Below are 15,653 nucleotides of genomic sequence, written 5' to 3'. Positions count from 1 at the left end.
CCTTCTTCCCTGATTATCATCATGAGTGCTAATTCATTTGATAACACTGTGAGAACATATTAAATAATACATGGAAGTGCTTTGAAAAGAATAAGCCATAATGCAAAGGTAGCTATTTGTTTTTACAGAGGAAGGAAAGAAATCGTGATTATAGCCATTAGGGAATAACAGGTGCTGACTTACTCTCCAACCATAAACATCTATGAAATGGTGCTATCAATGCACAGTGCCGAGCTACGATCCTTAAAAAAAGGAACACATGTTAAGTAAACTCCACATTTACCTATCTAGGGATACCTTCCAAACTGGGTGGTTGAGAAGTGGAGACAAATATAGACCAGGAGAATTGCTGGACAAACAAAACTTTTCATGATGACTTGGGGCTGCTGCTTGAGATGGACATTTATGAGACAGAATGCTGGGGAGAAGACATACACAGAGAAGGAAATCCAGAAATCTGCGGGGGGCTCTTTATTTTATTTATTTAAAAAAATTTTTAACATCTATTTGTTTATTATTATTATTATTAGTGTTTATTTTTGAGAAAGAGAGAGACAGCATGAGCAGGGGAGGGGCAGAGAGAGAGGGGGACACAGAATCTGAAGCAGACTCCGGGCTCTGAGCTGTCAGCACAGAGCCCAACGTGGGACTCAAATTCACAAACCGCAAGATCATGACCTGAGTGAAGTCCGACGCTTAACCGACTGAGCCATCCAGACACCCAACATTTATTTATTTTTGAGAGACAGAGATAGAGCATGAGCAGCAGAGGGGCAGAGAGAGAGGGAGACACAGAATCCAAAGCAGGCTCCAGGCTCTGAGATGTCAGCACAGAGCCTGGTGCAGGGCTTGAACTCAGGAACCATGAGATCATGACCTGAGCCGAAGTCAGGCATCAGAGGCTTAATCCGACTGAGCCACCCAGCACCCTGCAGGGGTCTTTAGACTCTTTTATGAAACACTAAGTTGCATTTGTTCAAGGTGTGATATCTTGGGGCCTGAAAGAGATCTGAACGAGAGCTGAATGAAAATTCTAGATGTTTCTCAGTGCTGAGAATACTAGAGTTCTAAGCAGAGTAGATAAACCTCACTAAAAACTAGAAAACTTTTATTTCAGACTTCACAAAGACCAAATTTAGGAATAGGCTATTCCAGATATGCCCAAGCCTTACAGGATCAAGCTGATCTGTGAATAAATTAATCACTTGCCAGAAGAATACTTAATATTCCTTAAAAGAGGTCACATAATTTGGATTTCAGCAATATAATATCCACAGTACCCAGTATACCAACAAAAATATGAAGCGTGTGAATAAATCAGGAAAAATGAGGAACAGTCAGTAGACACAGATACAGAGATGACACAGAGAGCAGAATTATGAGGAAGACACTGATACCTATGATTAGCATGTTCAAATATTTAAAGGACAAAATGGATATAATAAATAAACATCTGAGAAAATCTTGGTAGAGAAAGGACAACTATCCAAAAGATGTTCTAAAACTAAAAAACACAATGTCTGAAATGAAAAAAAAAAAAAAGCACAGATTGGGCACTGTGGAAGAAAATAAGAATGAATTGAAGACAGTCCACAAAAATGATGCAAACTGAAGCACAAACTTTAAAAGAATAAAAACAAACAAACAAACAAAGCCTCAGTTATCTACAGGTCAATATCAAGCACTGGTAAATATGTGTAAAAATGTTTTTAAAAATATCAGCCCACGTATCCAGCAGTATGAAAGAACCACAATTCACATAAACGCAAAGAAAGCACACTGAGGTATATCATTGTCAAATGGCTAAAACTCAATGATAAACAGAAAAATCTTAAAAACTGCCAAATAAAAAAGACACATTATAGACACACAGCAAAAACTGACAAGAGAAACCACTGACTTTTTAAAAAGGAAATTATACATTTCAGAAGACAGTGAAACAACATTTTAAAATGCTCAAATTTAAAAAAACATGTCAATCTGGAATTCAATATATCGCACCAAAAAATATTCAAAAATAAAGAGAAAATGAAAACATTTTTGTCAAAAAAATGCTGAATTTGTTAGCAGCAGACTAAAATTCAATGTTCAAGAGAATTCTTTTGAAGGAACAGATAGCCTATAGAAACTCAATTTATGTGAAGGAATAAAGAGTAGGAATGCTTAATACATAGTTAATTTGAAATATGCTTTTACACTTTCTTAATTTTTAAAAGACCACTGTTTAAAGTAAATAGTAACAACATCATATTTTGAAGTTTATAATATATTTAAAAGCAAATTGTATGAAACAACAGCCCAGAAATAGAAGAGCGGTAAGGAAAAGTATATTGCCAATATGTTTTACATTAAGTAAGAGGTGATAGAGCATTACTTTGAAGCAGAGGGTGATAAGTTACAGATGTACCTTGTTTTTAAAATAAAGATAAATGAAGGAAGTGTAGTTAGTTATATAATATAGGAGATAGGTGGATTTCTAAAGGTACTTGAATAATCCAACAGAAGGCAATTTACTTAATGAAGCAGCAAACTCCTGATACCAAGCAATGGGGAAAAAATGAAAGACCAAATGCTAACATAGAAAACCAATAACAAGATGAAAACTTAAACCCAACCATAATCATAATTATATTATTGGGGGGGTCATCTGAGTGCATATTTATAACATAAAATAATTTCAATTTTCTGTCTTTATAAGGGAAAATCTCAAGGGTCTGTATTTGAGGTTCACATTAATTGGTATTTTATTTTCTTAAAATCTAAACGTTGTCAGTTACGAAGAAATCCACTCTGGGGTACAGATCTTGCCATTTAAATTCTAGGTTTGGGGTTTTTTTCTGATTCTTGGTAAAGTTTTATCCAAGAAACAGAATACATACATATATATTCAAAAACATGAACCATTATAAAGTGAAATAGGAAACTGAGTGATTTAAGTTTCAGCAGCCCTCACCTTTTTTTTTTTTTCTTTTTTCAAGTCCCCGAAAGACTGTAGCTGGACTGGTTCCAGTTCTCTTTGGGATAACAAGTGACTTGAAATTAAAAACAAAAAACAAAAAACAAAAGCAAAAATCCACAGTCTCAAACAAGGTCAGGTAATACCATTCTCTGCCCTGCTCCCAAGGCAAAAAATATGAACACTTTTAGTAACAATTCAGGATTCAGCTTTATCTCCTAACTGCCCAGTCAGTGGAAGTTCAACATCCTGATTATTTTTAGACATCTATACTTGTGTATATTGATATATAATCTTGTATTAGTTGACAACTTATTTTTTCTAAGTCCAGCAATCATTTTTAACTAAAATCCTTCTACGTGTTTTGATTGCTGTTCAACTTGCTACCGTTCAGAAAAAGCAAAATTTCTGTAGCGTTCATCTCAAATCTTATTGCTTTACAACTGTGGTATACCTTCCATTAAAAATAAAAAGATGAAGCAGTCAATCCAGTGATTACGTTGACATGGCTTTCATTGGGAAGGAATAGAAAAAGGGGTGATGGCAAAGAGAAAACCAATAGACAAAAAGATAATGAAAACCAATAGACAAAAAATACAATGATTTTCTTTAAGAGGGAGGGAGAGAGAGAATGTTATATTCAAGAAAAGGAAAAACAAAACAAAACAAAACAAAACATTGAAAGCCCATGCGTGAAGCCATAGCCGAAAACATGTTGTATGGTAAGTAGGTTTTCTTTCTTTTTCCCTCTTTTTTCTTTTTTTTAAATAAAATCTCCTCCCAAACCATCATCACTTTTTCAATCCTCCCCAGACCGGGCTTCATCTTCAGACCCTTTGTCCCCAGATTTCTCCAGTGGAGGGCCTTCAGAGGATTTCTTTTCTGGAAGGCTTTCTGGTTCCTTGACTTCTTCTTTAAGAGAAGGAATCTTTTCCCTTGAAGCCTTTGAAGCTATGGGGCCACCTGCTTTTCCTTTTGTCTTTCACAGGGCTTGGCATCACTGTAGCCTTTGGCCTGGGTCTGGGAATTTTCTTTTCTTTTCTCTCAGCTTTGGACATCTTAACCATCATTTTCTTTTTCTTTTTTGAGCTGCCATAGTCACTATCATCAACATCTTCCACTAGGAAATCATCATTGCTGCCTGAATCTTTCTCCTGGAATGGTGCCTCTGATTCCTCTTCTTGCTCTTCTCCATTGCTCACATCTTCCATGAACATCTCTTTGTGTCTGGAAGCTGCTTAAGAGGCTGCCTGCTGTTGCTGGTGCACATTTTTAGGATCTCTTTCATCTTCACTGATCTCTGCAGAGTGAGAATCATCCTTCTTGGTCTTCACATATTTTTCTTCTGAGTCCTCTCTGTATTCCTGTGAATTCTTTCCAGACTGCTTGTTACTTTTAGCTTCTTGGAGAGATGGTCAAATTTTCTTAGCTGGAAGAGCCTGAATCTCTTCCATAATCTTAATCAGCATCATCAGACTCCTGACACTGAAGAATCAATGACCTTTTGATTTCTGACAGGCTGAGACGTGTTTGTTGCCAAAACAGGTCCAAATCCAGAAGCCAAAGACCAGGACCCATCCACCCACCCCACCCCACGCACGTGGTGCCATGCACCTTCAACTTTGGCATTTGGGGCTGTGGCTGCAGAACCCCAAGCTGCTGGCTTGTCAGACCCCCCCCCTTGATTCAGCACCCCTTAATCAGATGATTAAGCACCCCACTGCCCCCACTCCCCCGTGTCTTCAAAATGGATGAATCAAACCAGTCCTGATAATTATATTAAATGCCAGTAGACTAGACATTCCAATTAACAAAAACATATATCCAATCTGTCAGAAACACAGAACAATGTTCAACTCCCAATATGGCACCATTTGAAGAAAACACCAAAGAGCCACTTAGTGTCAGTTTGACATTAGACCCCCTTCACCCTGGTGGTGATTCATCTTGACTAGCATTGACATATATTCTGTATATTTTCTGCTTCATAAAACCTCAACTAGCTCCAATACCCAAATGTCTACAGAGCATTATATCTTCAAGCATAAACAATGGACAAGCAAAACCAAAGGACTAATTTTACAATGAGAAGTATGGTAGTGGGCACACAACAATGGAGTCCACTGATCTTAATGCAAATACCACCACCAGAAGCTGCTGGACTGACCTTTTAATAGAGTGGCTTATTGAAGTTGTGACTGAGGCACAAGCTCAGATATGTTATTATGTGAGGATGAGCATCGCCTTCAAGGATGCAATATATACTCTTAATTTGCAACCAGTGTATGATGCTATGTCTTCAATTAATAGAAATCATGGGTCTATGGCACAAAAACAGACACATAGACCAATGGAATAGAATAGAAACCCCAGAACTAGACCCACAAACATATGGCCAACTCATCTTTGACAAAGCAGGAAAGAACATCCAATGGAAAAAAGACAGACTCTTTAACAAATGGTGCTGGGAGAACTGGACAGCAACATGCAGAAGGTTGAAACTAGACCACTTTCTCACACCATTCACAAAAATAAACTCAAAATGGATAAAGGACCTAAATGTGAGACAAGAAACCATCAAAACCTTAGAGGAGAAAGCAGGAAAAGACCTCTCTGACCTCAGCCGTAGCAATCTCTTACTCGACACATCCCCAAAGGCAAGGGAATTAAAAGCAAAAGTGAATTACTGGGACCTTATGAAGATAAAAAGCTTCTGCACAGCAAAAGAAACAACCAACAAAACTAAAAGGCAACCAACGGAATGGGAAAAGATATTCGCAAATGACATATCGGACAAAGGGCTAGTCTCCAAAATCTATAAAGAGCTCACCAAACTCCACACCCGAAAAACAAATAACCCAGTGAAGAAATGGGCAGAAAACATGAATAGACACTTCTCTAAAGAAGACATCCGGATGGCCAACAGGCACATGAAAAGATGTTTGGCGTCCCTCCTTATCAGGGAAATACAAATCAAAACCACACTCAGGTATCACCTCACGCCAGTCAGAGTGGCCAAAATGAACAAATCAGGAGACTATAGATGCTGGAGAGGATGTGGAGAAATGGGAACCCTCTTGCACTGTTGGTGGGAATGCAAAGTGGTGCAGCCGCTCTGGAAAGCAGTGTGGAGGTTCCTCAGAAAATTAAAAATAGACCTACCCTATGACCCAGCAATAGCACTGCTAGGAATTTATCCAAGGGATACAGGAGTACTGATGCATAGGGCCACTTGTACCCCAATGTTCATAGCAGCACTCTCAACAATAGCCAAATTATGGAAAGAGCCTAAATGTCCATCAACTGATGAATGGATAAAGAAATTGTGGTTTATATACACAATGGAATATTACGTGGCAATGAGAAAAAATGAAATATGGCCTTTTGTAGCAACGTGGATGGAACTGGAGAGTGTGATGCTAAGTGAAATAAGCCATACAGAGAAAGACAGATACCATATGGTTTCACTCTTATGTGGATCCTGAGAAACTTACCAGGAACCCATGGGGGAGGGGAAGGAAAAAAAAAAAAAAAAGAGGTTAGAATGGGAGAGAGCCAAAGCATAAGAGACTGTTAAAAACTGAGAACAAACTGAGGGTTGATGGGGGGTGGGAGGGAGGAGAGGGTGGGTGATGGGTATTGAGGAGGGCACCTTTTGGGATGAGCACTGGGTGTTGTATGGAAACCAATTTGTCAATAAATTTCATAAAAAATAAAAAAAAAAGAAACTTGTACACTTTTTAAAATTTCTAACCAGGAAAAAAAAAAAAAAAAAAAAGAACTCATGGGTCTAGAAACCAAGATGTAAAAGTGAAAGTGTTTACCTGCTTATCATCACTTTTCTTAACTCCTGCATCAGGTCTTTGCAACACTGACCTCAGTAAAGGTCTTTGCAGATCCTGATTTTCCGAATGGTTAGCTGTTCTAATTGGTACCAGCAAGAGTTTCAATAGATTTTATTCTCTGGCAATTACCTGAGAACTCTGAACTCATGCCCAGAAAAAAAAAGCAGAAACACAGAGGAATCATGGACCTGAGGGGTAGTGTCCTTGATTATCACAAGGAGCTAGAGCTACTGTTACACAACAGAGGAACAAGTTTAGTGCTCAGAGGACACACTTGAACATGTTTTGGTGCCCAATTTGCACAATCTTACCAGTTAGTGAATAAGTGTAGCAGCCACATGCAAAGAATGGCATCGTGACCAGGCTCTCAGTACCTTCAGATATGAGGTTCTTCATCATACCAGTAAGTAAAGTTTCTAAATGAGTTTATTTTCTAGCCAAAGGTGAGGAAAATCTTGAATGGCTAGAATAAGATGGAGATGATGAGTAGCAGTTGTGGCCAAGAGGTTGGCTTCAGCACAAAACTTCCTACAACATATTTCCTCTGGGAAATAAGGCCCATAGGAGTCCTGATAGATCTGTTCCCAGAAATTTCATGAAGCAAGTGGATTTAAGTGGCATGGATGATGAAATATAGTGAAATATAGATGCAGTCCTGTGCAACCCAGCATACCAGCCCTTTAGTACTGAAGGAATGAATTATGCTCCTAGCTGCTGGAAGTGTTGGTAGCAGATAGCTGTCATATGTGAGTCCTCTCTGCACACTGCTCTTAGCTAGAGAGAGCAAATTCATCCAAGGCTACATCTCCTCCTGGTGCAACCTGAGACCAACAACTGATTGATTCAGGGCCATAAACATCTGGCCACTTTGCTCCAGTTCAGAACAACTTTGAAGGTCTGTCCCAGACTTTGATATTCCCATCAGATGAGCTGATGCCTTTTCACCCAACTTCTCTTAATAATCAATCTCACTTCCAGTACTTTCACCATAGGTAGGTATTTACTGCAAGAGAACACTCTACAGTAAGCTTTCTGCAAGTTAATCTGTCTCAGAGTTGGATCTGTACCTCCTATACACAGAAAATTGCAAAATCACTGATGAAAAGAAATTAAGAACTATCTAAATAAGTGAAAAATATATTTAATTAATATATTGCAAGGGTCAATATTGCTAAGATGTCCCATAGTGTCCTTTGGATTCAGTGTGATTCCATGAAATTTTTTTGCAATTTTTTGGTAGAATCTGGGAAAGTGATTCTAAATTGTGTAGGTAAACATGTGTATCCAAATGGTCTAAAACAATCTTGACAAAGACGACATTGGAGGATTTATATTATGTGACTTTAAGATTTAGAATAAGGTGCATTAATCAAGATAATGTAGATTGGGGTAAGGATGAAAAAAATACATTCAATAAAACTAAAAAGACTTAGAAATAGACCTAATATATACTCAATTAATGAATTTTCTACAAAGACTTTAAATGCAATATAGTGAAGAATAAAAATCTTCCTGACAAAAAATGCTAAAATAGGCAACATTCCTAAGGAAAAGAGGACATTGACCCCCATACCACTATTTTACTACATTCAAAAAAGATAATTGGAGATGGGTTGTAGATCTAAAAATACACACCAAAATTATAAAACTTAGAGAAAAAATTGTTGGAAAATTTCTCTAAGCCCTTTAAGTTTCTTAGCTAGAACATAAAATGCATGAAACAAAAGATAAATTGGATTCCATCAAAATCGAAACAGTTGCTCATCTAAAAACACCTGGTAAAAAAAAGAAAAGGCAAGCCACAGCCTGGGAAAGATATTCAGAACACTTGTAAAGAAATTATATCCAGGATATATAAAGATCTCTTATAATTAATTAACAACAATAAAAAAACCAAAAAATTTTAAATGGGCATAAGACTTGAATAAACACCATACAAAGGAAAATAAGGAAGATATACAAAAGGCAAATAAATACATTATAAAGTGCTCTGAACCATAAGTCATCAAGGAAATGAAAATTCAAAATACAATGAGATGTCATTTCACAAACTAGAATGGTTAAAATGGTTAAAATGTTTGATAACCTAAAATACTGACATTTTGGAGCAACCAAAATTCTCAGACATTGCTGGTGGAAAAATGGCTAGTTCTTACAAAGTTAAACCTAGATTTGTCCTTTAATTTAGCAATCCCACTCATTGGTATTTGACCAAGTAAACTGAAATGTATGTCAAACAAAATGTTTCTTTAAAAATATTCATAATGGTTTTATTCATAATAGCTCAAAGCTAGAAACAATACAGATACTCATCATTAGCAAAATAAATAAATAGCATATTCATACAATGGAATACTACTCAGTAATAAAAAGAATGACCTAAGAACTTGGATGATTCCAAAATCTTTTCCCATTTACGTGAATTTTTATAACAGACAAAACTAATGTCACGATAAAAATTAGACTATAGTTGCCTCTGAGGGTTTAATTGACTCAGAAAGAAAAGGAAGACAGTTCCTAGGATGCTGAAAATATTCCACCTTGATAGGGATGAGGATAATACAAGCATATGCATTTGTCATTTACTCTACATTTAAGATGAGTGTTTTTCCCTGAATAAAAATTATACTTCAGGGGCGCCTGGGTGGCTCAGTTGGTTAAGCATCCCATTTTGGCTCAGATCACGATCTCACAGTTCATGAGTTCAAGCCCCGCATTGGGTTCTGTGCTGACAGCTCAGAGCCTGGAGCTTGCTTCGAGTTCTGTGTCTCCCTCTCTCCCTTGGCCCCTCCCCCATTCATGCTCTGTCTCTCTCAAAAACGAATAAACATTTAAAAAATTATAAAAAATTATACTTTAAAAAATGTAATAGGAGGTAGAATCATACGTCATGAAGCTACTAAGAGGCCACACATTGAAATATTTCTGGGAAGGTCAAAGTCAAATTATAAGTGGTTTGTTTTTAGTGACCACATAACTCAATTTCATCTCTTCCTCCTTATAAAATGTTTCTCTTCTTGTCAGTCAGCAGATAACTATTTGGTGAACTTTCACTATTTTCTAAGCGTTGTAATCTCAGATGTCCTATGCCCCATATGTCATGGCAGATAGCTAACTGGATAATTAAGTTACATACTGGGTTTTTTTTATATTATATGAAATTTATTGTCAAATTAGTTTCCATACAATACCCAGTGCTCATCCCAAAAGATGCCCTCTTCAATGCCCATCACCTACCCTTCCCTCCCTCCCACCCCCCATCAACCCTCAGTTTGTTCTCAGTTTTTAAGAGTCTCTTAAGCTTTGGCTCTCTCTCCCACTCTAACCTCTTTTTTTTCTTTTTTTTCCTTCCCCTCCCCCATGGGTTTCTGTTAAGTTTCTCAGGATCCACATAAGAGTGAAAACATATGGTATCTGTCTTTCTCTGTATGGCTTATTTCACTTAGCATAACACTCTCCAGTTCCATCCACTCTCCAGTTCCATCTCCAGGAACAAAGGTTCCTCAAAAAATTAAAAATAGACCTACCCTATGACCCAGCAGTAGCACTGCTAGGAATTTACCCAAGGGATACAGGAGTACTGATGCATAGGGGCACTTGTACCCCAATGTTTATAGCAGCACTCTCAACAATAGCCAAATTGTGGAAAAAGCCTAAATGTCCATCAACTGATGAATGGATAAAGAAATTGTGGTTTATATACACAATGGAGTACTACGTGGCAATGAGAAAGAATGAAATATGGTCCTTTGTAGCAACATGGAAGTTACATACTGTTTGAACTTAGTATGGTTCCTTTTCTTTATCATCTGGAAGAACATTAGGAAAATTAATATGGAAGAAAAAAATCAACTGTTGAAAACTTCATCGGTGATATAACAGTTGGGGAGATTTTTTTCGTTTGGGAAATTCCTAGCCCTCATGAAATAACTGAAGTCATGTTCTTCAAGTTGAATCCTTTTCAATTCTCAAATAGTTTAATGAAAGCACAAAAACAAAATAGGACTTGTTCAGAGTTTTACTTCACTGTCATGTAGAGTGTGCCTTGCTGGAAGTTTAAGCATCATGGGAAGAGCTTGATAAATATGTAGATTTTGCCTCCTATCTTGAAAACTATTTTAGTAAGACTATGCAGCCAGGTTCTTAAAATAGTATTACAAAAAGCTAGATTTTAGAAATAAATACAGAAAAATTCTGTGGAATAAAAAAGAAAAGTCTACATGGAAGATTGCTATAGACTGTGTCCCCCAAAACTTGGTATGTTGAAACCTAACACACAATGTGATAGTATTTGGAGGTGGGGCCTCTGGGAGGTGATTAGATCATGAGGGTGGAGTTCTCATGAAAGGAATTAATGTTTTATTAAAAAGAGACCCCAGAGAGATCCCTTGCCACCACGCATGGACACAGACATTGAAAAGACAACCATATATAGGAGCGACTGGGTGGATCAGTCAGTTAAGCATCCAGCTTTGGCTCAGGTCATCATCTCACAGTTCACGGGTTTGAGCCCCATGTCAGGCTCGGCACTGACAAGTGGAAGCCTGGAGCCTACTTCAGATGCTGTCTCCCCTCTCTCTGCCACTGCCCAACTTGTGCGCATTCTCTCTCTCTCTCTCTTTCTCTCTCTCTAAAATAAGTAAATAAACATATAAACATTAAAAAAAAAGAAGAAGAAAAAAAAGAAAAGACAACCATATATGGACCAGGAAGCAGAACCTCACCAGCAAATATTCCGGTGCCTTCATCTTCCCAGCCTCCAGAACTTTGAGATATGAGAAATAAGTTTCTATTGTTTATAAGGCACCCAGTATATGGTATTCTTTTATAGCAGCCGGAGTAGATTAAGACAGAGATCATCACAGACAAAAACCATGGCTGTATGAATGATTTTTCTCTTCCCAGGATTTACACCTCCCTCTTGGTTCTCTTTTGGCTTTATTTCAGCCTCAAGGGACACCAGGTTGTCTACTTGCTGCAAGACCCAAAAGTGGACAAAAAACTCACTTCCCATCTTGCTCCTTGCTTAACAAAGCTAAAATCTGAAAATAAATTTACTGAGAACTAAGGAGAAAGTAAAGGAAAATAAAGAAAATGCAAAATTAGAAAAGGCCTGGACTAATAAAATACAGATTTCTGATTCAAACATAGTTAAATTGAAGCCACAAGTTAACTGGTCCAATTTACCAACATTCAGGCCAGGGTTTTGCTCACTTCCTCCAACACATTCTGCTGATTAGACAGTCATCTGGGTTTGGAAAACAAAACAAAACACAAAAATCCTTTTAAGCTTACAAATTATTACTTATGGAGGCTGTCTATTACACATTTTAATTAGACATTCCTTGTCCCCCCCCCCCCCAATACAAAGCTGAGATAAGTGGGGAGGATCAGGGTTGAGCAGACAGTTTTGGAGCAAAAAACACAGTAGGGAAACAGGTCAGAGTCTAAGCTTTTAGCAACTCCTTACATGCACATGCTGTAGGCCTGAAGTGCCCTTTAAAAAGCAACTAGTCCTTTTTACACTCAGAGTCTTTCTTTAGTCCCCCACGTTTAAAGACTCTCCCTCTCTTCTCCTGGCTTTTTAATTCTCTTTGTATGGCTTCTTCTGAACAGTGACTGAGTTGGCCAGTCTGTGACTTGGCTGTAAATTACTCCCCTGTAAGTTTCCTCTCATTTGATTGGCTTCAATCTCTATAGCCTGGCCTCTTCCCTGATCTTGGCCTAGACTCCAAAACACTGTACTGTAGCCTAGTCTGTGCTGAGGGGCCCTCCTTGTCTGAAAGTTGACTCAGATGCATGAGGAGATGAAATACAGACCTCCATATGAGCGAATCACTATCAGGGCATGGAGGATGTGAGTAAGGGTTGTGTGTGGGGATTCTAAGTTGAAAAGGAATAAAGAAAGGGAAGTGGAAGACTTAGAATTTTGTTTGACCCTGGGAATTACATCTGCTTACAACACATATCAAATCATTTTTGTTTTCCCTGATGACGAGAACGCCAGAGGTTTCTGACCTCATGGGTATTTAAGCTCTTAGTTGCCCACACACCTCACTGTTTTTCCTCTATCACCTTGAAGGGACCTTCGTATTCCCCATCCCAGGATTTAATCCTTGGCTTTCTGCTCTTCTGAGCGCTATTTAAATCATCCTTCCATTTATGTATTTTCAAGTTCTGTCCCTATGCTTTCAATTTCTAACTCTGTAGTTTATGTTCAGCACTATTCCTCCCACTCTCTATTTTCCTTGAAAACAAATGTCACTTGACCTATGGCTCCCAATAGCTACCTTCCCCCTGCTGATAGAATTATTTGCTGACAAATTTATTGGAAAGACAAGAATTATTTGCTGACAAAATTATTTGAAAGATTTTATATCCAAAGCGTATGTTTTCTTTTTGTAGTCTCTTACATACTGCCATCTGGTTTCTGTTCCTGCTTTATCTCCCTCTACATTCTCTCTTAGACCTCTTTGTTGCATTAAAAACTAGGAAAGCTGCTTCACTGAAGACCATGAAAAACTTTTAGTAAATTTCCCTTCTTCCTGTGTTGCTTAAGCCAAGTAGAGCAGGGATATATTATGAAGAAAAGTAGTACTATTAATGCTAGGTATGAATCAGAAAGCTGCCTCCCTCCCAGTTCAAGTTAACATGCCTTGATTGAGGTCTTACTATATCCCAGACACTTTATTTAAATGCTAGAGAAGTAAAGGTGAGGGGAGGGAAAGATGGATTGTTGAATTCCTGGATGATAACTAAATTCTTGAAAAAAATTCAAAAATTATTTTGAGCATTTTATCAGGGTGAACTTGAATTCTAAAACTCCATTTGCAAAGGCATAATAGAAATATCTTTGCCAGGGGCACCTGGGACGCTCAGTCAGTTGAGCGTCCAGCTTCAGTTTAGATCATGATCTCACGGTTCATGGGTTCGAGCCCCACATTGGGCTCTGTACTGACAGCTCAGAGCCTGGAGCCTGCTTCAGATTCTGTGTCTCCCCCTCTCTCTTCTTCTCTTCTCTCTCTTCTGCTTGCATTCTGTCTCCCTCTGTCTCTCAAAAATAAATAAAACATTAAAAAAAATTTTAAAGAAATATCTTTGCCACAATCTTAATATCAACAAAATGAAACTCATTAGCCTCCCTTTGCTTGTTCCTGAAAATATCATTTTATTTTTTACTAATGCAACTCCTTATCATATTTTTATATCTTTTTTTTTACATCCGTTCATGTATAATCAGTCATCAGCTACATTTTCTGAAGTCTAAGTACTATACTGGTAATGCGTCTCATGGAATTGATTTACTGAATGGAGTTTTGCTTTTTAAATATACATAAAATAATGTAGTATCATTAATGTCAGAAAACTAAAATTTAAGGTTAGGATCACCAGAAAATACAAAGTGGGATATTTCATGCTGGAAAAGAAATGATCCGCCCAAGAAAATGATTTAAAAACTGTGAAACTTTTTGAACCTAACAAAAGGGGAAATTAACACTCTTACAACCATCATGGGAAATTCAGCGTACTTTTTCCAGAAACTAGTAGATAAAATAGACCAATATTTACAAGACAAAAGGACGATTTAAGTAACATAAAAAGTAAACACTACTGCATTCCAAATGCAATACACATTAAATTGAAATGCACATACAGTATTTACAAAGAATGACCACATATCAAGTCAAGGAAGAAAGCCCCAAAAGTAAAAATTAAGAAAAGTATTTTATGCATACAAGTTATAATCACTATTAACGCAAAAAACAAGTATAAAACTCAATAACCATTCAAGTAAAACAAATCAAAAAACAGATTAAAAATCTGGCAAACTAGGAAGATAATAAAATTCTCTTATTCTAACACTGCATGTTTATTGGAAGTCCAAGATGTATATAATGCTTGAAACAGCTAATGGAAAACATTCTACACTTTCCTACTAAAGTCAGAAACAGAACTGTAATTTCTGCTATCGCTATTACTATCTATCACTATACTTGAGGTTTTAGGCAATGCAATAAAATAAGAATAAGAAATAAATAAAATAAATAAGAAAAGAAGTGAAACTGGAAAGATAATTTTGTATATATTATTAATATATGTGAGAGGGGAAAGCCACTATATTTATAATAAAACCAACAAAGTGGGTTTAGCACTTTAGGATTAAAGTACAACGTATAAAATATCAATAGTTTTTCTAAATCCTGCCAATAGAAGACAGAAAATCACTTCCACAGTGATAACAACAAATGTAAAGTGCTTAGGGATATACTTCATTAGAAACACGAGTATTCAACTTATGATAGTAGAAAATTTTCCGAGTAAATTCTCAGAAAACAAAATGTAAAAATATACTAAAATTTATAAAATTAAAAATTCAAACATGACCAACAAAACTAAAACTGAATTACATGAAAATATTTAGGATAATAACAAAAAATGTTAGATAAGAGTGACTCAGGGAAAATAAGTAAGAGAAGGATTAAATAAAATATCAGAATGAAAAAGAAATATATTTAGAGATAGAATAGAATAGAAATTTAAAAACTGAAAAGAAAGGATTTTGACTTCTAAAGAGAAAATTATAAAAATATACGAAATGGCACAAGAATTCCTGAATAAATAGGTGTAACATCTTCATTGATGGTAAGTCTCACCATAGTTTTTCTTAATTAATACAAAAAGTCGATGCAATGTAAAAATAGTAAACTCAATATCCATTAGGATTTAATAGAATTTTGTCGACTGATTCTACATTTCATATAAAAGATAAATCTGTAGGAATTTGAAGATGAACAATAAGGAGAATCTGTCCTACCTACCAAATGTCAAATATACTTTAAAAGTACTATGGT

The 15,653-nt window shown here is 36.7% G+C and overlaps 1 pseudogene; it reads right to left on the bottom strand.

The window, feature by feature from the left end:
* Positions 1-3,722: 3,722 nt before the first annotated feature.
* On the bottom strand, positions 3,723-7,197 carry LOC122490949 (annotated as a pseudogene).
* Positions 7,198-15,653: the final 8,456 nt, after the last annotated feature.

This window comes from Prionailurus bengalensis, chromosome C2 (assembly GCF_016509475.1).
Source record: "Prionailurus bengalensis isolate Pbe53 chromosome C2, Fcat_Pben_1.1_paternal_pri, whole genome shotgun sequence".
In the NCBI taxonomy this organism is placed as follows: Eukaryota; Metazoa; Chordata; class Mammalia; order Carnivora; family Felidae; genus Prionailurus; species Prionailurus bengalensis.
Note: the sequence above shows the minus strand (reverse complement) of the source record. Positions and strands in the feature narration are given on the sequence as shown.